Source organism: Cherax quadricarinatus, chromosome 3 (assembly GCF_038502225.1).
Source record: "Cherax quadricarinatus isolate ZL_2023a chromosome 3, ASM3850222v1, whole genome shotgun sequence".
Classification (NCBI taxonomy): Eukaryota; Metazoa; Arthropoda; class Malacostraca; order Decapoda; family Parastacidae; genus Cherax; species Cherax quadricarinatus.
The window spans coordinates 58,745,532-58,771,245 of record NC_091294.1 but is presented as its reverse complement, the minus strand read 5'-3'; the positions used below and the strand labels follow the sequence as shown (position 1 = coordinate 58,771,245).

General features: G+C 40.8%; 1 protein-coding gene across 1 annotated transcript in view; it reads left to right on the top strand.

Annotated features, from left to right (window-relative positions):
• Positions 1-25,714, top strand: part of crm (cramped chromatin regulator) — a 268,092-nt gene that overhangs the window by 172,746 nt on the left and 69,632 nt on the right.

Here is a 25,714-nt window from a genome sequence, read left to right as displayed (position 1 = left end):
CCTTCTGCCAGATCACTCACTACTGGGTCAAGGGAGGAGCCTTTATGTGCATTGCATTTTTGTGTGGTGTGAGACTGACACAAGGGATGTCAAAGAGTGTTTTTTGCCTCGTGTTATGCCTGTGTTCTGTTGTAGCTGTCTAGAAGTTTGAGCAGAGGGTTTATATTGGAGTTTAATGTTATGTATGTATAGTATGCACAATATGTGTGTATTTTGAAGAGTGGAGGAGTGTGTTGTCTGGTGTAGGAGTTGGTGATGATCTGCACCACAGCATATGTTGGGTTATTATGGTTTTGTTAAGTTAATCTCTCTACTTTTAGACAGTTTTCTAGATCCCAAAATTTCAGAGGGGGTTTTTCCAGGTCCATTTCATATCCCCTTTTATTTCATCAAATCTATTTCACTCACCATTTCCCTAAAGCTTCTAGCCCCCACAGCCCCACATCCACACCTTACTCATGTGCGTATTTATGTAAAAGAAAAATGACTTTCATCCATTGTTCGCTTTAGGGCTTGGAACATGTCCCCCACGGATACAGGGGTTCTACTGTACCTCCTTTGTGTACTGAAGTGCATCTGTGGCGTGGAGGGAAAACATTCCATGTGCAAATTAGCACACCTTTGTGTCTAGACTGATATTTTTCTACTTTGTAGCATTTAGTACTGATCCTATACACCACAGTTCTTTAGTGATGTTTAGACAGTCTTGTGCTATCTTATTGTATTCTGATTAACAATTCTGAAATCAGGCAAATCATGTGATTTGAGCACTTGTAAACAAATCAAAATAAAATATTGTTTACTGGTGCATCCATGACACTTAGCCGCCCCCCCCCCCCCAAAAAAAAAAAAAAAAAAAACTGACCTTGTACACAGAGTTTCCTTCTCTCGCTGAGCAGTAATTAAACTGTAGCTTAACCCTTTGACTGTTTCGGTTGTATATATGCGTCTTACGATCCACCGTGTTTGACACATTAATGCAGTGAGCCCTTGGCTAACGCCTTTAATCCATTCCAGAGAGCTAGGCTTTAACCGATTTAGCCTTTAACCGAATTAATTTTCCCCATAAGAAATAATGGAAATCTAATTAATCCATTCCAGACACCCAAAAGTATTAAACAAAAAAAATTTTTTTTACATGAAATATACATTTCCCTACACAAAAAACGATGATACTTGCACAATAAACATTACTGAAATGACACTTACCTTTATTGTGGAATTGTTGATGAGTGATAATGCAGTAGGAGGGCAGAGGATGCAGGTGTTCTATTATTTGGAAGGGGAATCCCCTTCCATAAAAACTTCACATAAGTCGTTTTCTGGGGTTACCTCCCTTCTTTGTTTTTTAATACCACTAGGGCCAGCTTGAGAGTCATTGGACCCCTGTCATGCAAAATGTGTGTCCACGAGCCCTCAGTATTCTTTGGAGAAAGAGCTTAGATCTAGGTGAAATACCAGAGGCCTTAAAGAGTGCAGACATAGCTCCTTTGCACAAGGGAGGTAGTAGAGCACTAGCTAAAAATTACAGACCAGCAGCCCTAACCTCTCACATCATAAAAATCTTCGAAAGAGTGATGAGACGGCAGGTTACAAATTTCATGGACCAGCACAACCAACATAACCTGAACCAGCATGGTTTTAGAGCAGGACAATCATATCTGTCACAGCTGCTGAACCATTATGACAGAATTACGAAGGCACTGGAAGACGACCAAAACGCAGATGTGATTTACACAGATTTTGCAAAGGCGTTTGACAAATGCGATCATGGAGTGATAGTGCACAAAATGAAGGCCATGGGCACTATGGGGAAGGTAGGCACAAAAAGTAGTAGTTTACAGGGCAAGATCCAGCATCAGCAAGGTCAAAAGCTCAGCTCCCCAAGGCACTGTCCTGGCACCTCTGCTGTTCCTCATCCTCATAGCAGACAGACAAAAACACCCGGCACACTTTTGTATCATCATTTGCAGATGACACTAAAATAAGCATGAAAGTCAGTATGGTAGAGGACACTGAAAAAGTACAGGAAGACATAAACAGGGTTTTCCAGTGGGCAGTGGAAAACAACATGAAGTTCAATGGTGATAAGTTCCAGCTGCTTAGGTATGGAAAGAATTAAGAACTCAAAAGGAGCACTATATGTATACAAAACTCAAGAGGGTCACCAAATAGAACGTAAGGAACACGTAAAAGACCTAGGAATAATTATGTCAGTGGACCTTTCTTTTAAAGACCATAACAAGACAAAGATCACGACAGCCAGGAAGATGATTGGGTGGGTATTGAGAACTTTCAAAACAAGGGAAACAGTGCCGATGGTGACACTCTTCAAATCGCTAGTGATCCCTCACTTAGAATGTTGCTCAGTGCTGACGGCCCCGTTCAGGGCAGGAGAAATATCAGAGCTGGAACAAATACAGAGATCGTTTACGGCTCACATTGAGCCAGTAAAGCACCTAAACTACTGGGAACATCTGCAAGTCTTGAACATGTACTCATTGGAGCGGAGGAGAGAGAGGTACATGATAATATATACCTGGAAGGTACTCGAGGGCTTCGTCCCAAATCTGCACACTGCCATAACAACATACTGGAGTGAGAGATATGGGAGGAAGTGTAAAATAAACCCAGTGAGGAGCAGGGGTGCATTGGGGAAAATAAGGGAACACTGTATTAACATCCATGGTCCCAGACTTTTCAACATCTTACCAGAAGATATTAGAAACACTGCTGGAACAAGTGTTGAAGCCCTCAAGAGGAAACTAGACAAGTTTCTTCACCAGGTGCCAGATCAACCAGGCTGTGATGGATATGTGAGGCAGGGGGCTTCCAGCAGCAACAGCCTGGTTGACCAGGCGAGCATCAGACGAGCCTGGCCCATGGCCGGGCTCAGAGAATAGATATACTCTCGAAATTCTTCAAAGGTATATCAAAGGTATAAGGTAAAGAGAGCTCTGTTTCTTGCATCCCTTTAAGATTTCCCTAAAATGGGCCACAAGAGTGTCATTGTACAAGTTGCTAATACGGCTTGCACAGCTGTGTCAGGATAATATTCATCAATAAATGCTTGCAACTTTGTAAACATTGTACACATTTCCTTAATCTTTGATGAAAGCAACTTCCGTCTCTCTTCCTTCTCCTTTGAGGGAAATCCCTGAGCTTTGGTCTGTTGCTGTTGCACTTGAAGCTCTTGCAGCTCTGTAGTGGTTAGCTCTTCATCGTCGTCCTCCACCAACGCTTCCACATTCTCGCCACTAACCTCCAACCCCATGGACTTCCCTAATGCCACAATAGATTCCACAACTGGTATAGGCTCCTGAGGGTTAGCCCCAAACCCTTCAAAATCCCTCTCTCATACACATTTTGGCCACAATTTTCTCCAAGCAGAGTTCAAAGTCCTGCAAGTCACTCCCTCCCAACCCTTACCTATAAGGCTTATGCATCTGGGGATACTGAAATGATCTTTCCAGGACTCTCTTATTGTCATTTCAGTGTCTGAGGTCACTTCAAAGCACTTTTGAAACACTGCTTTGGTGTACAGTTTTTTGAAGTTTGAAAAGACCTGCTGGTCCATGGGCTGCAGGAGAGGAGTGGTATTAGGAGGCAAAAACTTCACTTTGATGAAGCTCAACTTCCCTGCAATTTGCTCTTGCAAGTCATGAGGATGAGCAGGAGCATTGTCCATTACCAGGAGGCACTTGAGTGACAATTTATTTTCCAGGAGGTACTTTTTCATAGTGGGGCCAAACACATCATAAAACCAGTCCAGGAAAATGTCCCTAGTGACCCATGCCTTACTGTTTGCTCTCCACATCACACACAATTTAGTCTTGACAACATTATTTTTCTTGAACACACTAGGAGTTTCAGAGTGATCACGAGTAAAGGCTTCACTTTGCAATCCCCACTAGCTTTACTACAAAACATTAGAGTTAGGGTGTCTTTCATAGGCTTGTGTCCTGGCAGTGCCTTTTCCTCCTGAGTAATGTAGGTCCTGTTTGGGATTTTCTTCCAAAACAGGCCTGTTTTGTCACAAACACTTGTGGTTTTAATTTTTCAGTGTCTATGTACTCCTTAAAGTCCTGCACATATTTTTCCACCGCTTTTTTGTCAGAACTGGCTGCCTCGCCATGCCTTATCACACTGTGTATGCCACTACGATTCTTAACCCTTTGACTGTCGCAGGCCCCTTTCTGAAATTGTCATTCTATGTCGCAAAATATTCAAAAAAAAAAATTTTTTTTTTTCTTAGGAAAATGTTAGGATTATTTTACTGAGTGTTTTAAGCCTAAAACATTTTTTTTGCCATTGGTATTTACCGAGATAGAGGCGCAAAGTTGGCAGAAAGTTAGCTGCGTATGGCAACAGCGGCAACTGTCGCCCACCCGGTAAGCTTTTATTTACTCTAATTCGAAAGTTTCTTGTATTTTCCAATATTTTTCTTTTCCAAGTAACTTATGTGGCCTGTGAGACCAAAGTAAGGTGCATTGTTCAAATATACACTCATTGTTTACAACACAGTAACTGAACAAACTTTATCACTATTAGTTTATGTATAAAATTTTTTTACACAAACGAACAATACAAAACATTGTTTATTACTATTGTTCCATAATATATATACATATGTACAGTCACTGAACACTTTCCTAGAACTGCTGCAGCTTGTGGAACTCTTTGAAACATGGGTATATGCAGAGTGGCACTTGACACTCCTCATACATAAAACGAGTGTCTCTGTGTGTTTGTGGGCGTTTTGTGGTATGTGTGCATACATAACACCTCTTCTGAGCATTTTTCTTGAAAGCAGTAGGAGGCAGTTGTATGGGGTAGTGATCACCAGGCCTCAAACGAGATGGCGTGTGTTGGTAATTTCGTGGGCGCTGGTCTATTGCAGGTGTTGCTCCTTGGTACTTGGCGATTATTTGTCTGATGACTGGCAAACAAAATTCACCATGTTTTGGTGTTTTGTTGGTCCTCAACTTGTATATGTTATAAGCATTTAGCATGGAGATATCAACAAGATGGAAAAAAGTTTTATATACCACTTATAACTCTTGCATACACAATCACCAAACCCAATCTGCATGTCACATTTGTCCACTAAGCGCATATTGAGGTTGTAGTCCATGACAGCTGCAGGATTTAGAATGGGTTCATTGGTCTCTCTGTTGTGCCTGCCAGTGTGTGCCATTTCGTTTCAGTGAACTAATGTCAACAACGTGACATCACGTTTGTCATGCCACCGAAATGCCATGATGTCATTGGCAGCAAAGGCTTGCACCTCACCTCTGCGAGTGTCAGCGTCGAACCTTGGCATATGTTTACGATTACCATGCACTCTGCCACACACGTCTGTCAAGTTCACTCGCAAGAAATCACTGAGTAAGGGGCTTGTGTACCAGTTATCAGTAAATAACATATGCCCCTTACCAAGATATGGTTCCATCATTGTTCTAACTCCATCACCAGAGAATCTCGCCCAATAACTTCATGGTATCTCTCAAAGTATTACTGCCAGTGTACACAATGATATCCAAAACTAGACCACTTCTGCAATCACACAGTACAAATAACTTTATACCAAAGCGTTTCCTCTTGCTTGGTACATATTGCTTGAATGAAAGTCTTCCTTTGAATAAAATCAAAGACTCGTCAATAACAAGCTTCCTGAAGGGATAAAAATACATGCAGCACTTTTGTTTCATGTACATAAACACATTTCTGATCTTATATAACCTGTTGCTTTTGTCAGGCCTGGTTTTGTCTGAAAAGTGTAACATACGTAACAGTATCAAGAAACGATTGACACCTATAATGTCACTAAAACCTGGAGTTGAAATCAGGCATTCTGTTGCCCAGTATGTGGTGACAGTGTGCTTATACACATGTGGCATAAGCATTATTGTGGCAAAAAAAGGTACATCTCTGCCACAGTTGTGTCCTTCCACTGGTGTAGCCGTGATCTTGGTGAGAGAATTGTATTTGCCATGGTGTAATCATAGTATGTGTTGGTTTCCCCGACAATGATGTCCATCAGGGGTTCATCGAAGAATAACTCATAGCAGTCCAGTTCACTAGCATTGTTCCCAAGTGAACATGATGGCTTTATTCCACTTTGTGTTTCATCAAAGTCATGGGGACTGGGAACAAACTCGTCACCTTCCTGCCAATCCCAGATGCGGTCTGCTGGTGGGTTCTGGATATTGTAACGTGGTTGTGGTTGTGCAGGTTGTGGTTGTGCAAGTTGTGGTTGTGCTGGTTGTGGTTGTGTAGGTTGTGGGAGTGTGGAGTTGGGTGAGGCTGGTTGTGGTTGTGCAGAGTCAGCAGTGTGGGTAGTAGCGTGACCCGCTGCTGGTGCCACATGGGTTGTGCCACCATCACTATCACCACCACTACCTGCTGCCTCACTCACATCATTCATACCCATCGTAACAATATTGTCATCTTCACTATCAGGTTGTGGTGTAGGGCCACGGGATGTGCTCCCAGAGTTACTCCTTCCCCTTGGAACATCATATGAAACACTACCAGACCGCATGCTATGTTGTACATACTGCCGCTTCACTGGGGAATATTCACCCTCACTGTCACAACTAGAACTGCTTTCAGTAACCTTGAAATCACTATCACGTTCACTGCTAACATCTGGGACTTGTACACGGGCAAATAGTTTCCTCTTTCGTCCTGGTACAGGTGAACGTGAACGTGAACAAGCCGGCCCAGCACCAGAGGTAGAAGGTCGTGGGTCATCTGGGTTTTCATAACTAATTACGTCATCCTGGGCACTTTTTTCGGTCACACTCACTTGAAAACCATGGAATTCACTGTCACTTCCATCACTGTTAGAGCTATCGCTTGTGAACAAAAGACCTCCAATCCGCCAAGGAGTGAGGTACTTCCTACTGCGAGGCATGGTGAAAATGGACTACCAAGATGGCGTTCCCACAATGCACCACTGAGTCCCAGATTTTTTTCACAGGGTGCACACCCACCACTCAGACCCATTCTCTCTCATGTAGGCCTACCAGGCCTTTCCCACTTGATTTGAAGCCGCTAGAATTTATGCGTATAAATACATCAGAAACAGTGGCGTGTAAGACGTATATATACGGCATAAACAGTCAAAGGGTTAAATCTCTCAAATCAGCCTTTCTGGCCTTAAATTCATCAACAGCAGCACTATTTGGAGGCATTTTCTTAATGAGATCCTCATGCAACTGCCTTGCCTTTTCACATATGACTGACTGTGAAACACTATCTCCTGATAATTGTTTCTCGTTTATCCACACCAATAACAGTCTCTCCACATCTTCGAGTATTTGTGATCTCTCTTTTGTAAGCATACTTGCACCTTTTGCAACAACAGCTTCCTTGATTGCCTTTTTGTTGCGCAAGATGATAGTGATGGGGTTGTATAACTTTTCCAACTCTGAGATACGCACTCCACTCTCGTACACCTCACCCTTTTTACCACAGGGTTGGCACTAGAAGCTTTCTTGGGGCCAATGGTGGTTTATTTAGCAGTTACAAGCACTAAAAACAATGGAATAATACAAAATATATTGCATGTACGCATGGAATCGTCTTCACTGGCTTTGTAAACAATGGCACACTGGCTGGTGCATGGAGTGAGTGGCTGGGCCCACTCAGGGTGCCATGCGGACACGTTCGGGATGAAAGCTCTTACCCGAGTTTTTAGGTGTTAGCCGAGCCAATTTTTTTACTCCAAAGCGAGGCATTAACCGATTTTGGCGTTAGCCGATGCAGGTGTTAGCCGATGGTCCACTGTATGCATAAATTCTAGTGGCTTCAAATCAAGCAGGAGAAAGCTGGTAGGCCTACATGTGAGAGAATGGGTCTGAGTGGTGGGTGTGCGCTGTGTGAAAAAAATCGGGGACTCGGTGGTGCATTGTGGGAACTCCATCTTCGTAGTACATTTTCACCATGCCTCGCTGTAAGAAGTACCTCACTCCTCGGCAGATTAGAGGTCTTTTGTTCCCAAGTGTTAGCTCTAACAGTGATGGAAGTGCCAGTGAAAGTGAATTTCATGGTTTTGGAGAGGGTGTGACTGAAAGCAGTGCCCAGGATAATGTAATTAGTGATGAAAATCCAGATGACCCACAACCTTCCACCTCTGGTGCTGGGCCGTCTCATTCACGTTCACCTGTACCAGGACGAAAGAGAAAACTATTTGCCTGTGTACAAGACTCAGATGTGAGCAGTGAAAGTGATACTTATAGTGATTTCCAAGTTATTGAAAGCAGTTCAAGTTGCAACAGTAAAGGTGAATATTCTCCAGTGAAGCTGCAGCATGCGCTCTGCTAGTGTGCCATATGCTGTTCCAAGGGAAAGGAGTAAATCTCAGAGTACATCCCATGGCCCTACATCATGAACTGATAGTGAAAATTACGATATTGTTACAATGGGGATGAATAATGTGCGTGGGGCAGCAGGTGGCGGTGGCGACATGAGTCAGGTTGCATCAGCAGCTGGCCATGCTACTACCCACGCTGTTAACTCAGCACAGTCACAACCACCCTCAACCACCCCCACACTCCCACAACATCCACAACCGCAACCTGCACAACCACAACCTTCACAACCACAACTACCTGTAAATATCCAGTACCCACCAGCAGACAGCATCTGGGATTGGCAGCAAGGTGACAATTTTGTTCCCAATCCCCATCACTGATGAACTACAAAGTGGAATATGGCCATCATGTACACTTGGGAGCAATGCCACTGAACTGGAATCCTTTCGGTTATTCTTCGATGAACCCCTGATGGACATTATTGTCAGGGAAAGCAATACATACTTCGAGTATACCATGGCAAACAATTCTTTCACCAAGGTCATGGCCACACCAGTGGAAGGACACAACTGTGGCAGAGATGTATCTGTTCTTTGCCACAATAGTGCTTATGCCACATGTGTATAAGCTTAGTGTCAACACATACTGGTCGACAGACTGCCTGATTTTAACCCCAGCTTTCGGTGACATTATACCAGTGAATCGATTTGTGCTACTGTTATGTATGCTACACTTTTCAGACAAAACAAGGCCTGACATAAGCGACAGGTTATATAAGATCAGGAAGGTGTTCATGTACCTGAAACAAAAGTGCCGTATGTATTTTTATCCCTTCAGGAAGCTTGTTATTGATGAGTCTTTGATTTTGTTCAAAGGCAGACTGTCATTCAAGCAGTATATACTAAGAAAGAGGAAATGCTTTGTATAAAGTTATTTGTACCATGTGATTGCAAAAGTGGTCTGGTTTTGGATATAATTGTGTACACTGGCAGTAACACATTGCAAGATACCAGGAAGTTACTGGGTATCTCTGGTGATGTGGTTAGAACAATGATGGAACCATATCTTGGTAAGGGGCATATTTTATAAACTGATAACTGGTACACAAGTCATTTACTCACTGATTTCTTGCGAGTGAACATGACAGACGTGTGTGGCACAGTGCGTGGAAATCGTAGACATATGCCTAGGTTCGATGCAGGCACTCGTAGAGATGAAGTTCAGGTATTTGCTGCTAATGACATCATGGTATTTTGGTGGCATGATAAACGTGATGGTGACATCAGTTCAATGACGCGAAATGGTAGACACTGGCAAGCAGAATAGAGAGACCAATGAACCCATTGTAAACCCTGCAGCTGTGATGGACTACAACCTCAATATGCACTTAGTGGACAAATGTGACATGCAGATTGGGTTTGCTGATTGTGTTCGCAAGAGTTATAAGTGGTACATAAAACTTTTTCCATCTTCTTGACATTTCCATGCTGAATGCTTATAATATATATAAGTTGAAGACCAACAACAAACCCAAACATAGTGAATATTGTTTGTCAGTTATCAGACAAATAATATTCAAGTACCAAGGAACAACACTTGAAATAGACCAGTGCCCACGAAATTACCAACACATGCCATCTCGTCTGAGGCCTGGTGATCAGTACCCTAAACCACTGCCTCCTACTACTTTCAAGAAAAATGCTCAGAAGAGGTGTTATGTCTGTGCACATACCACAAAACGCCCACAAAAATGCAGAGACACTCGTTTTATGTGTGAGGAGTGTAAAACACTATTGCGCATACACCCATGTTTCAAAGAATTCCACAAGCTGCAGCAGTTCTAGGAAAGTGTCCAGTTATTGTACATCTGTATATATTTTATACAACAATACCAATAAACATTTTTTTATATTGTTTGTGTAAACAAGTTTTGTAAAAATATGGTACTACTGTTTTTGCTATAATTGTGTTACACTCAATGAATGTATATATGAACATTGCACCATACTTTGGTCTCACATGCCACATAAGTTATGTGAAAAAATAAAATACTGAAAACAAGAAATTTTCGAATGCAAGTAAACCAAAGTTTACCGGGTGAGCGGCATTTGCCGCTGTCGCCATCCGCGGCTCATTTTCTGTCAACTTTATGCCTCTATATCTCGGTAAGAACTGATCGCAAAAATTTTTTGAGGGGCTTAAAACAATCAGAAAATTAATCTTAACATTTTCATTAAAAATCATTTTCAAATATTTTTTGATACTAGGAGACACCTCAGGATTTGGGGTTGTGACAGTCAAAAGGTTAAGTACAGTGGACTCTCCAGTTTTTGGCTGGTGCGGAAATCGTACAATTCGGATTTCGACCATTTTTTTCGGCGAAATTTCCCCCTGGGTTTCGTACGTCAGCTTGGAAATCGACTGTATCAGACACGTCCACCTGAGCTGCTCATACATTTGTGACTCACTCTTGGGCACATTGTCTTATTTTATATTAATATAGACATTTTCATTAGTCCATCTATGATATTTTCTTCAAAATTATACTATAAGAAACACGTTACATAGCATATACGTAAACATACAATGTTTGTATGCTATAAACATTGTATGTTTATATGCTATCGAGGGGTCGGTGGAGGGTAAACATTGTTTTCTCTGGTCCAGCTTCAGAGAAAACGTGTATGAATCTGTGTTGGCCCGGTAACCAACCACCCTTAACCCTTTGACTGTTTTCGACGTATAAATACGTCTTACGAGCCAATGTTTCTGACGTATATATACTCAATAATTCTAGCGGCTTCAAATCAAGCGGGAGAAAGCTGGTAGGCCCACATGTGAGAGAATGGGTCTGTGTGCACCACATAAAAAAAAATCCTGCAGCACACATTGCGTAATGAGAAAAAAAAAATGATCGTTTTTTTGGAATAAAACGCCGACTTTGAGGTGTATTTTCGTATAGTATTTATCGTTGTATTTGCGTTTTCATGGTCTTAGGTGATAAAATGGAAAACATATTACAGAAATAGAGATGATTTTCATTACTTTGACGATGAAAACGACCTTGAAACTGAGGTCAAAGTAGCGGAAATCTTCTATTTTTACCAATGTTCAGGAGTAAATAAATCACACCACACGTCCAATACACGTCAACTGGGGAGTCTAATATTCTTTCACTAGTGCACTGATATTATTTACAGTGGACCCCCGGTTAACGATTTTAATCCGTGCAAGAGGGATAATTGTTATGCGAAATAATCGTTATGCGAATGAATTTTCCCCATAAGAAATAATGGAAATAAAATTAATCCGTGCAAGACGCCCAAAAGTATGAAAAAATTTTTTTTTTACCACATGAAATGTTAATTTTAATACACACAAACTGAAAAAGGCATGCACAATTAAATGACACTTACTTTTATTGAAGATCTGGTGATGATTGATGGGATGGGAGGAGGGGAGAGCATTATCTTCTTACTGTTTAGAAGGGGAATCCCCTTCCATTAGGACTTGAGGTAGTAAGTCCTTTTCTGGGGTTACTTCCCTTCTTTTTTTAATGCCACTAGGGCCAGCTTCAGAGTCACTGGACTTCTTTCGCACAAGATATCTGTCCATAGTGGCCTGTACCTCTCGTTCCTTTATGACTTGCCTAAAGTGTTTCACAACATTGTCAGTGTAATAATCACCAGCACGGCTTGCAATAGCTGTGTGAGGGTGATTTTCATCCATGAAGGTTTGCACTTCAAGCCACTTAGCACAGATTTCCTTTATCTTTGTAGTAGGCAACTTCTTCAATTTCTCTCTCCCCTCCTCTGAACCAGTTTCCCCAGGTCTGGCCTCTTGCTCTTGAAGTTGATCTATCAGCTCATCAGTGGTTAGTTCTTCATTGTCCTCCTCCACCAACTCTTCCACATCCTCCCCACTAACCTCCAACCCCAAGGACTTTCCCAATGCCACAATGGATTCCTCAACTGGCATAATCATCTCAGGGTTAGCCTCAAACCCTTCAAAATCCCTTTTGTCTACACATTCTGGCCACAGTTTCTTCCAAGCAGGGTTCAAGGTCCTCTTAGTCACTTCCTCCCAAGCCTTACCTATAAGGTTTACACAATTGAGGATATTAAAGTGATCTCTCCAAAACTCTCTTAGAGTCAGTTGAGTTTCTGAGGTCATTACAAAGCACCTTTCAAACAGAGCTTTTGTGTACAGTTTCTTGAAGTTGGAAATAACCTGCTGGTCCATGGGCTGCAGGAGAGGCGTGGTATTAGGAGGCAAAAACTTCACCTTAATGAAGCTCATGTCCCCATAAAGTCGCTCTGCCACGTCTGTAGGATGACCAGGGGCATTGTCTAACACCAGGAGGCACTTAAGTTCTAATTTCTTTTCAGTTAGGTAATTTTTCACATTGGGGGCAAATGCATGGTGTAACCAGTTATAGAAAAATTCCCTAGTGACCCATGCCTTACTGTTTGCCCTCCACAGCACACACAAATTATCCTTGAGGACATTCTTTTGCCTGAACGCTCTGGGAGTTTCAGAGTGATACACTAATAAAGGCTTCACTTTGCAATCACCAGTAGCATTGGCACACATCAACAAAGTAAGCCTGTCTTTCATAGGCTTATGTCCTGGGAGTGCCTTTTCCTCCTGAGTAATGTAGGTCCTGCTTGGCATTTTCTTCCAGAACAGGCCTGTTTCATCACAATTAAGCACTTGTTCAGGTTTCAGTCCTTCAGTTTCTATGTACTCCTTGAATTCCTGCACGTATTTTTCAGCCGCTTTGTGGTCCGAACTGGCAGCCTCACCATGCCTTATCACACTATGGATGCCACTACGCTTCTTAAATCTCTCAAACCAACCTTTGCTGGCCTTAAATTCACTCACATCATCACTAGTTGCAGGCATTTTTTTAATTAAATCCTCATGCAACTTCCTAGCCTTTTCACATATGATCGCTTGAGAGATGCTATCTCCTGCTAGCTGTTTTTCATTTATCCACACCAATAAGAGTCTCTCAACATCTTCCATCACTTGCGATCTTTGTTTCGAAAACACAGTTGAACCTTTGGCAAGAACAGCTTCCTTGATTGTCTTTCTGGTGCCCACAATAGTAGCGATGGTTGATTGGGGTTTCTTGTACAGCTTGACTAGGTCGGCTATACGCACTCCACTTTCATACTTATCAATTATCTCTTTCTTCATTTCTATAGTAATTCTTACCCTTTGAGGTGTAGGGTTGGCACTAGAAGCTTTCTTGGGGCCCATGGTCACTTATTTTCCAGAAACAGCACCGAAAATACTGTAATAATACGAAATATTCCGAGTGTATGCTTGGATGTTACCGCGGAGGCTGGCTGGTAAACAATGGGACGGCCGGCACATGTGAGGCTGGCTGAGGGCACATTGGACGCGTCTCGGACGAAAATCGGTAAGCGGGTTTTTAATCGGTATGCGCGGCAAAAATTTTGCGATAAAAGTAATCGGTATGCGGAAAAATCGCTATGTGATGCCATCGTTATGCGGGGGTCCACTGTATACCATTTTTACAATAATGCAGTAGTCTGCATAACAGTAAATTTTGTATTTTTTTGTGTGAATAAAAAATCAAAATAGAAAGCAATAATAATATACGAGGGGCCTAGAGATGTGACTAATGAACAGAGCATATGTTATTTTAGTGCCACGAATGTCTACCTTGTTTATTCTGGACCCTATTTTGAAATTGGCATCTTTTTTAGTTTGCGTGAAATTGGCCAAATTGCCAATTTCTGACCACCATATTGGGTAGTCCAAATTAGTAAATGGGAGGTTTCTTGCACTCAGCTGATAGATAAAATGGAGTTCTAAAGAAATAGCTATGAGTTTGGTCAACTGGAACAATGGAATTGGCTGAAAATAGGGCTCAAAGTCGGCGATATCGCCGATACGCATATGTCGCCAAGACCGTTAACTTCGCTGGAGCATAATTCCATGAGTTTTCGACCAAATTTCGAACTTTTGGTGTCATTACCATCGGGAAAAGATTCTCTATCATTTCATAAGAAAAAATAATTTTTTTTTTTGTTTTTTTTTTCAAAAATTGAGCGACATAGAATGACAGTTTCAGAGAGGGGCCTGAAACAGTCAAAGGGTTAATAATATATAGGTCTCCCTCAACACTCGCATTTGCCACTTTCGCAGGCTTCGAACATTCGCGAATTCCCAGCCGCCCCGTCATATTTAAAATTATCATTACGTATGTTAGGAATTGTGGCGGTGGCAGAATTTGTTTGGAGATAGGACAAGATAGTCCTTCAATATGACACTAATATCAACTTTGCGGCTTATTTATCTATCGCAATTCATCCAATGACATAATAAACAATATTAATAACATAAAAACATGACATATACTCTAGAATGAATAAAATATGTCATTAAGTATGTCACGAGTGTTGCTGTGTTGTTATTGTTGGGTGTATAAGGGCCACTGAGAGCATAAGCCATACATAGTGGTGGTGAAGGTCAGCAGAGACGGTGGTGGTGTCAGCCGCCCTATATAACTCCAACAACATTGGAGGAGTTAGGTTCGTGCTGTCCTTTTTCTATCGATTAATCGCTTAACTTGCTACACTTTATCGCTGGCTGGTGCTATAGCCTTTATCAACTTGTGCTGCTTTAGTATCATACATATTGTAGAATCACTGAATCACTGAAGAAGGCACATTCTGCCTTCTCTCTTCCTCCTCCACTTTGGTACTCTGCTACAAGTTCTTTCTTGAATTCTATAGTCTTTCTCACCTTCTTTACCAAAGGGCTGGCACTAGTACAATATTTTACAATGTTTTCACATGTTTTATGATTGTTCATGGTTCAGTAGGCTAAGGAAGCAGTATTGTTAGGCTCAGTAAATGCTGTTGTTATATTTCCCTACAATATATTTGTGCACCAAACGTTCGTGAGTTTTCAACATTCGAGAGGTTCTTGATCCCCTAACCCTTGCAAATGTGGAGGGAGACCTGTATAAGGCATGAATTATTCATTGCTCTCCCTTTGTTTATGATGGCATCTAAAGGTAGTCGTTGGAAACGATTAAACTCGGTGAACATGGTATGTTGATGCTGTAGGTTGCAGTGTATGTAGCTGTACGCCTGGGATGTAGTCCCTCTGGGACTACAAATAAATACTACTCACCAACAGGTCTTCAATAAAGGTATGCCTTGTTCATTTGTCATTAAAATTAGTCATTTATATTTATTTCTCATTATTTTCTGTATGTAAAACTATAGTTATTCTCTATAAAATGTATTTTTTGTTAATATTTTTGGGTGTCTGAAACAGATTAATTGGATTTACATTATTTCTCATGGGAAATATTACTTCGGTTTTCAGCCATTTCAGATTTCGGCCAACCTTCTGGAATGGATTAATTACGAAAACCAGGGATCTACTGTATAAGAAAAAGGCGAAGATTTGCTGAACAATCGTTGCTAAATATTTGGCTCAACATTTCAGTTGAGTTCAAAACTTCCAAAGTCAGATCAGTAGGGGTTAGATTGCAGTTATAAATGATTTCCCTATTATGTAGTCAATAAAAGGGAGGTAGAGGTGCTGAGAAGATGGCGAGAATATTTTGAGATGTTATAAGTTGAAGAAGGATGGGAGGTAATGATTTCATGCATTTGGGCAAGGCAGTACAACATCTTATAGGAGTGAGAAAGAGTCAGATGTGAGTATGGGCCAGTGTGTGAGGCTGTGGGTAGAATGAAATGCTTTAACCCCTTGAGGGTCCAGACCCCCATTCTGAAAGTTCCCCACAGGGTCCAAGAACTTTCAAAAAAAAATTTATTTTTTTTATTATGAAATGGTAGAAAAAAATTTCTGAAGGTAATAAACAAAAAGTATGAAATTTGATAAAAAAAAAACTGACAAAAATACGCTCTCAGGAATTTTGCTGTGTCAGCGATATTTACGCACTGGTGATTTTCCCCACATTGAGTTCTATTTTCGGAGAGTTACATTGTTCGATTAGACCAAATTCTTAGCTGTTTCACTAGTACGTGTTCCATTTTATCGATTGAGCACAAGAAATCGCCCAACTATTTAAACTGCCCAATGAAGTGATCAGAAATTGGTAATTTGGCCAATTTCACACAAATTTCAATATATGCCATTTTCAAAATAGGGTCCAGAATAAACAAAGCAGGCATTCCTGGCACTAAAATGACATTTCCTTTGTTCCTTAGTTACATTTCTAGGCTTTACACATGAATTCCATTTTGATTTTTTATTCACACAAAAAATAGACGAGCTACTGTTATGCAGTATTGTAATAACTGTATAAATAATGTCAGCTCATTTGTGAATGCATATCAGACCCACCAGTTGACATGAGTCTGATATGAAAGAGTAAACAAATCACGTGACGTGATTTGTTTATTCTTGAACATCGGCAAAAAACAAACATTTTTGCTACTCTGAGCTCAATTTCAAACTATTTTCAGTACTAAAACCCATTAAAATCTTGTCTATTTCTGTAATATGTCTTTCATTCTATCAATTGAGACCAAGAAACTGAGAATACAATCATAAAAACCATATGAAATTGTACTTGGTCACCTTTTTTTTTTCTCATGCATTGCATGCTGCAGGATTTGTTTTATGTAGTGCACACTTACTGTATCGACCTATTTTCTCATATCTAGGCACAAATTTACCACTGACAGCTTATCTGAGTGAGCTGAGCTCATCATGTAGAACTATGCCACAGACCCTGGCTTCAAAGCTGTAGAACTACAGCATGGACCCTCAGAGGGTTGAAGTTGCTGGAAGTAGATGGAATTAAGGAGAAAATTTTAAAAAACAGGTGGGAATATAGTTTCATAGTAGGTAGTATATTTGTTTAGTATATGCATGACAGAAGGGAAGGTACCTAAGGATTTGCAGAGAGTATTCATAGTTCTTTTGTGGAAGGAAAAAGGGGACAATACCTGTAGGGTGTTCCGGGGGTCAACGCCCCTGTGGCCCAGTCCGAGCCTGTTAACCCTTTCAGGGTCCAAGGCCAAAATCTGAAGTGGTGCTCCAGTGTCCAAGAAATTTTGAAAAAAAAAAAAATTATTTTTTCTTACAGAATTAAAGAGCATATTTTTGTGAAGGTAATAAGACAAAAAAAAAATTCTGATCAGTACTTACCGAGATACAGTGCCAAGAAGTTTGTCAAAAATGATGTGGTGGCGGCAACATCGACGAATTCCACATACGCGCATTACATTATTTTGTGGTTTTAGTTGTTTTTTCTTTTCTTTTCCAATTTTTTTCTATTCCTACTAACATTTGGGGCCTGAGAGACCAATACTGCATATAATGTATATACATAAACTCACTGTATTGAACACAATAACTGCACTAAAGTTATTATCATATTATTGTTTACCACTGTTGTTTATTACAATAAACATGCACAAATCTTGTATAATACTAATGTTCTATCATATATTTACATATTTACAATCACTGGACATGGTTTTAAAACTGCTGGAGCTTGTGGAACTCCTTGAAACAAGGCACCATGCACAGAGGCACCTTACATTCCTCACACATAAACCGAGTGTCTTTGCGTCTTTGTTGCCGTCGTTTTGTTTGTGCACAGACAATGCATCTCTTCTGAGCAAATTTCTTCTGAGTTGAAGGAAGCTGTATTATGAAATGATCACCTTCCCTCCTCAAACGCTTGGGTATATCCTGAGGAATTCGAGGACCTTGTTGTATAGCAGGTGTTGTTACCTGGTACTTCATTATGAGTTGTCTGACAACAGACAAACAAAATTCACCATACGGTGGTCTGTTGCCAGTCTTTATTTGGTACATATTATATGCATTGAGCATTGAAATGTCCATGAGATGGAAGAAAAGTTTCATGTACCACTTGTAACTCTTAAGAACACAGTCAACAAAACCAGTCTGCATGTCACACTTGTCAACCAAGCGCATGTTTTGTGTATAATCAATCACTGACACTGGTTTTCGAATACGTTCATTAGTCACTCGATCAACTTTGCCACTGTCTTGCATTTCATTACGGTGAATGGTTGTCAACAGTGTGACATCTCGTTTGTCATGCCACCGTAATGCCATGATGTCATTGGCAGTAAACACCTGCACGTCATCACCACGAGCACCTGCGTTGAGCCTGGGCATATGTTTACGATTAGAACGCACTGTGCCACACACATCTGTCTTGTTCACTCGCATGAAATCACTGAGTAATGGGCTTGTGTACCAGTTATCGGTATATAATGTATGCCCCTTACCAAGATAAGGTGCCATCATGTTTCTCACTACGTCACCTGAGATACCCAATAACATCTTGGTATCTTTCAATGTTTTACTACCCGTGTATACAACAATATCCAACACCAGGCCACTGTCACAGTCACAGAGTACAAACAGTTTTATACCAAAGCGTTTCCTCTTGCTCGGTATATACTGCTTGAATGACAGTCTACCTTTGAACAAAATCAAAGACTCGTCAATTACAAGATTCTTGAATGGATAAAAGTATATCCTGAACTTTTGTTTGAGATACATGAAAACATTTCTAATCTTGTATAGCCTGTCACTTCTGTCAGGCCTGGTTTTGTCAGAGAAGTGCAACATACGTAAGAGTAAGATAAACCTGTTCACTGGTATGATTTCACTGAAGACCGGGGTAGAAATTAGCCGATCTGTGGACCAGTATGCTTTTATATTATGCTTATAGACGTGAGGCATAAGCATTATTGTTGCAAAAAGCAATACATTTCTGCAACATTCGTCTCTTTCCACCTGTGTAGTCTTGACTGTGGTGATATGATCGTATTTGCCATGGTGTAGTCAAAATACTTATTACTTTCCCCGACAATAGTTTCCATCAATGGCTGGTCAAAGAATAATTCAAAGAATTCCAGTTCATTGGCCGTGGTTCCAAGGGGACAAGTAGGTAGAATTCCACTTTGAGAGTCATCAAAGTGGTGAGGCTTGGGAACAAAATTGGGATTTTGCTGCCAATCATACAAACGGTTTGCTGGTGGATACTGGACATCATAGGCTGGTTGTGCGGGTGGTTGTGGTTGTGGTGGGCTGGTGGCTGACGCTCCGCTTTGTCCTTGAACTGACGAGTCAGCAGCATGTGTCCCACCCTGGGCTGGTGAGTCACGCATGGCGGTGCCACTACCATCACCACTAACACCATCCACTGATGCCTGTGGTCTATCCATGCCAAGTGTAGCCACATCATCCTCACTATCATTATCTAAAACTGGTGTAGGGCCACGGGATGTACTCCGGGATGTACTCCATCCCCTGGGCACAGCATAGGGTACACTACCCGAGCGCATGCGGCGGCGAACATACTGACGCTTCACTGGTGAATATGATTCCTCACTATCACTACTCAAATGATCATCAAGCGCAATAAAATCACAATCCACGTCACTATCATCATCATTACTGAAGTCAGAGGCCTGGCCACGCGAAAATATTAGTTTTCTCTTGCGTTGAGGCACAGCCAACCGTGAGTCACGAGTGCCCACACCAGAGGTAGAAAGTTGAGGATCGTCAGGGTTTTCTGCACTATTATCAATGTCCTGGTCATTCCTTTCGGTCACTAACTGATCAAAGCCATAGAATTCGTCTTCATTTCCACTTCCATCAGTGTCAGAACTATCAGATAGGAAGAGGAGAGTCCTAATTTTCCGGGGAGTGAGAGCTGACTTGCGACGAGGCATGTTGAACAAGGGTAACTGAGCCGGCGTTCCCACAATGCTATGCGGGCGCCTAGATTTTTTGTTTATGGCGCACACCCACCACGCAGACCCGTTCTCTCACATGTAGGCCTATGAGCGCTTTCGTGCTAAATTTGACGGCGCTAGAATTTTGGCGTAGATCTACGGTTTGGACACTCAATGTGAAGCCTTAGATCTACGGGACGGACCCTGAAAGGGTTAAACTCCTGTACAAACTTCTTGGCTGCTTTTTTGTCAGAACTGGCAGCCTCACCATGCCTTATCACATTGTGAATGCCACTACGCTTCTTAAATCTCTCAAACCAACCTTTGCTGGCCTTAAAACCACAAGCATCACCACTCGTTTTAGGCATTTTCTTTACGAGATCGTCATGCAACTGCCTTTCCACTTCTTCGAGGATTTGCAATCTCTTTTTTGTCAGCATATCTACCCCTTTTGCAACAACAGCACACTTTATTTCCTTTCCCTTCGCTACGATCGAAATGATGGTTGAATGGGATTTGCCATACATCCTGGCAAGTTCTGTAACACACACTGCTCTCATATTTTTTAATGATTTCCTTCTTGAATTTGATCGTGTTCCTCGCTTTCTTTGCCAAAGGGCTTGCACTAGCTTTCCTTGGGCCCATGGTGACTTATTTAGCAGTTGCAAGCACAAAAAACAATGGATTATTATGAAATGTATTGTTTGAACCCTCGGGGTGATGGTCACGTGCTGGTAAACAATGGCACACTGAGTGTAAATGGTGTGGGAGACTGGCTTTGTGTGTGCGGTGATGGGCAGACGCGTACCGGATGGTCGCCAAATCACGAGCCCAATCACGAACCACGAGGCTAAATTTTGCAGAAAAAACTTGCCAAAAGTCGGATTTCACGATAGTCGATGCCGACGTAACTCGGGGGGTCCACTGTGCATGACAATATACACTTGGAAGGTCCTGGGGGGATTGGTATCAAGCCTGCACACAAAAATCACTCCCTATGAAAGCAAAAGACTCGGCAGGAGATGCAACATTCCCCCGATGAAAAGCAGGGGCTCCACAAGTACACTGAGAGAGAAAACACAGTAAGTGTCCGGGGCCAAAGTCTGTTCAATTGCCTCCCATCATACATAAGGGGGATTACCAATAGACCCCTGGCTGTCTTCAAGAAGGCACTGGACAGGCACCTAAAGTCAGTACCTGATTAACCGGGCTGTGGTTTGTACATCAGCTTTCATGTGGCCAGCTGTAACAGCCTGGTTGATCAGACCCTGATCCACCATGAGACCTGGTCTCAGACTGGGCCGCGGGGGCATTGACCTCCGAAACCCTCTCCAGGTAAACTCCAGGTAAACACCGTATATTGTCCGTAAAAGATAAGGTGGCTTTGAAGCCACTGTTGGTTGCCATGACCTCATCTCACTCAAAGCTGTGACTGGTAAATTTGGGCCTACATATGAGAGAAAAGGTCTGTGCAGTGTGTGCTATATAAAAAAGATCTTGCAGCACGCAGTGCATAATGAGAAAAAAACTATGATTGTGTTTTTGGTGTAAAACAGGTACTTTGCAGTGTATTTTCGTATGTATTTTTTGGTTGTATTCTAATTCTTTTGGTCTCATTTGATGGAATGGAATATATATTACAGAAATAGATATGATTTTGTATGGTTTCATGATGGAAAGTACATTGAAATTGAGCTCAAAATAGTGGAAATGTTCGATTTTTACTGATGTTCAAGAATAAACAAATAACATCACTGTCCAATATGTGTCCAACTGGTTGGTCTAATATGCAGTCACAAATGGGTTGACATTATTTATACAATTATTACAATAATGCAGTAGTCTGCATAACAGTAAATATTATATTTTTTGTGTGAATAAATATTCAAAATGGAAAGCAGGCGTAATATAAGAGGGGCCTGGAGACATGACTAATGAACAGAGAAAATGTTGTTATTGTACCAGGAATGTCTGCATTGTTTGTTTTGGACCCTATTTTGAAATTGGCATCTCTTGAAATTTGTGTGAAATTGGCTAAAGTTCCAATTTCTGACCGCTTTATTGGGTAGTTGAAATAGGTAAATAGACGGTTGTAATCAGTCGACAGAATAGAAGGAATACCATCAAAATAGCTATGAGTTTGGTAGAGTGGAACAATGGAATGGGCCAAAAATAGGACTGAAATTTATTTATTTATTTATTTATTTATTTATTTATTTATAATTTGAGCACACAGAGGTACAAAAAAAAAAAAACAGATAAGAGCAGCATGCCAAAGCCACTTATACTATGCATAGCATTACGGGCTGGCTTAAAATTAACTTAAGATTAACTAAGCAATGATGAAATCAGTGAAAAACATTAATGTAAACTGATTACTATAAAGCACAAGTGAGTATTACAAAGACAGGTCATATGGTTGCATGCATTGTTGTAAATTCAGTAGAATGGAGTATTCTGTTAGGTAGTGAATTTAAAAAATAATAAAGTTAGATTGGGTTTTAGGTTTAACATTTATGTGATATAATTGTGAGAAACATTTAAGATATACAATTTATAAGGTTCAGTTATTCAGTATTTATTTGGTTTTGGGTGAGTAAGTGATCTTTGAGAAGAGACTTGAATTTATAAACAGGTAGTGTTTCTTTTATATTAACAGGTAATGAATTCCAGATTTTAGGGCCTTTTATGTGCATTGAGTTTTTGCATAGCGTGAGATGGACACGAGGAATATCAAAGAGTGATCTGTGCCTTGTGTTATGGTCATGTGTTCTGTTGAGGTTGGCAAGGAGATGTTTGAGGGGAGGGTTAATATCAGAGTTGAGTGTTCTATGTATGTAATAGGTGCAGTAATAAGTATGGATGTTTTGTATGGTGAGTAGGTTGAGTGTATTGAATATTGGTGGAGTGTGCTGCCTGTAGTGAGTATTTGTTATCATTCTAACTGCAGCCTTTTGTTGGGTAATTAGTGGTCTGAGATGGTTACTTGTTGTTGAGCCCCATGCACAAATTCCATAGGTGAGATAGGGGTAAATAAGAGAGTGATATAGGGCCAGGAGGGCTGACTGTGGAGCATAGTACCGTATCTTCGATAGTATGCCTACAGTCTTGGAAATTTTCTTAGAAATTTGTTGTATATGTGTATGAAATTTGAGTCTATTATCAAGGTGGATTCCTAAGAATTTTCCCTCTGTTAGCTTTGTGATAGGTGATCCGTTTATCATTATGTTAAGAGGGACATCTGTAGCTCTGTTACCAAACTGAATGAAGTAGGTTTTGTCAATGTTTAGTGTAAGTTTGTTAGTACTCATCCAGGTAGATATTTTCTGTAATTCGGTATTTACAGTATTGGCTAGCGTGAAATAGCCGATGCGTAAATATCACTGTTGGGTTAAGTGTATTCTAACCTAACCAACTCGTTAATCTGGCAAAATCACTAATCTGGCACCCTACAGGTCCCAGGTACAGGTAAGTAAGTTTATTCAGGTATACACAAATACAGTTACATAGATTATCATACATAGCAGCATATGTCTAGGTTCTCTACACACATGCTGCTATGTATGATAATCTATGTAACTGTATTTGTGTATACCTGAATAAGCTTATTTATGATGCCTGATTAGTGATTGTGAACCTGTACTTCAGGATTCACTAGTTGTATTTATAAAAATACTGTATACCGAGTGAACCAAGTGAGAGAGTAATTGTGGTAGGGGACCTAAAGGCTAAAGTAGGAGAAACAATTAGGGTGTAATAGGTAAGTTTCGGGTGCCAGGTGTAAGTGATGATGGAGGGCCTTTAACTGAACTTTGTATAGAAAGGGAGTTTGGTTATAGGTAATACATATTGTAAGAAAAAAAGGGGGTATAAATAAGTATACATGATATGATATAGGACATAATGACAGTAGTTTTTTTTATTGTATTGGTAGATAAAAAACTGATGGGTTGACTTCAGGATGTACATGTTTATAGATGGGCCACAGATATATTAGATCACTTTTTAGTTGTAACTACAGTGAGAGTAAAAGGTAGATGAGAGGCAAGAAGAATAGAATCAACAAGCAAGAAAGAAGTGAAAGTTTATAAAGTATAGGAGGTGGCAGTTAGGGTAAGAGAGGAACAACTATTGGAAGAGAGATGGGTTAGTGGGAATATAGGCAATGTTTAGGTTGAAAAGGTATGGGGTAGATTTAAGAAAGTAGTGTTAGAGTGCCCAGCAGAAGTTTGTAGTTACAGGAAGGTGGATGTGGGAAGGAAGAAGAGCGATTGGTGGAGTGATAAGGTAAAGAGAATAGTAAAAGAAAAAGCATATGAGAGGTTTTTACATAGGAGTGACTCAAGGAGGGAGAAGTATATGGAGAGAAAAAGAGAGGTTAAGAGAGTGGTGAAGGAATGTAAAAGGAGAGCAAATTAGAGGGTGGGTGAGATGCTGTCAACAAATCATGCTGAGAATAAGAAAAAGTTTTGGTGTGAGATTAACAGGTTAAGAAAACCTAGGGAACAAATGGATTTGACAGTTAAAAATAGAAGAGGAGAGTTATTAGATGGAGAGTTAGAGGTATCAGGAAGATGGAGGGAATATTTTGAGGAACTGTTAAACATTGATGAAGATAGGGAAGTCTTGATTTCATGTATTGGGCAGGGAGGTATAACTTCGTGTAGGAGGAAGAGCCGGTTGTGAGTGTTGGGGAAGCACATGAGGCAGTGGGTAGAATGAAAGGGGGTAAAGCAGGTGGGATTCATGGGATAAAGACAGAAATGTTAAAAGTAGGTAGGTATTATACCTTTGAAGTGGTTAGTGCATTTATTTAATAAATGTATGGAAGAGGGCAAAGTACCTAGGGATTGGCAAAGAGCATGCATAGTTCCTTTGTATAAAGGCAAAGGGGACAAAAAAGAGTGTAAGAATTATAAGGGAATAAGCCTATTGAGTATACCTGGTAAAGTGTATTGTAGAGTTGTTATTGAAAGAATTAAGAGTAAGACGGAGAGCAGGATCACAGAGGAACAAGGAAGCTTTAGGAAGGGTAGGGGTTTGTTGACCAAGTGTTCACAGTGAAACATATAGGTGAACAGTAGAGTAATTAGATAAAGGTAAAGGAGTTTTTGTGGCATTTATGGATTTGGAAAAGGCATATAAGAGGGTGGATAGGGTAGCAATATGGCAAATGTTGCAGATGTATAGAATAGGAGGTAGGCTACTGAAAGTAGGGAAGAGTTTTTACAAGGATAGTGAGGCTCAGGTTAGAGTTTGTAGGAGAGAGGGAGATTATTTTCTAGTAAAAGTAGGTCTTAGAGAGGGATGTGTAATGTCACTATGGTTGTTCAAGTGTTTTACGCAAATCTTAGAGATGCCAGAAACAGACCTCTCTAGACAGATTTTTTGTGCAACAAGGGTCCAGTGATTCTCAAGCTGGTCTTAGTGCCAGTAAAAGACAAAGAAGGGAAGTAACCCTGGATAGGGACTTGATACCTGAAGTCCTTATGGAGGGGATTCCTCTTCCAAACAATAACCTCTCCTCCTCCCTCTCCCCTCCTCGCCTTGTTCCATACACCAACGAGTCTCCAATAAAGGTAAAAGTGATGTTAAATGCTTATTTATCCATTTCATTCGTCATTTATATTTCTCATTGTTTTCTGT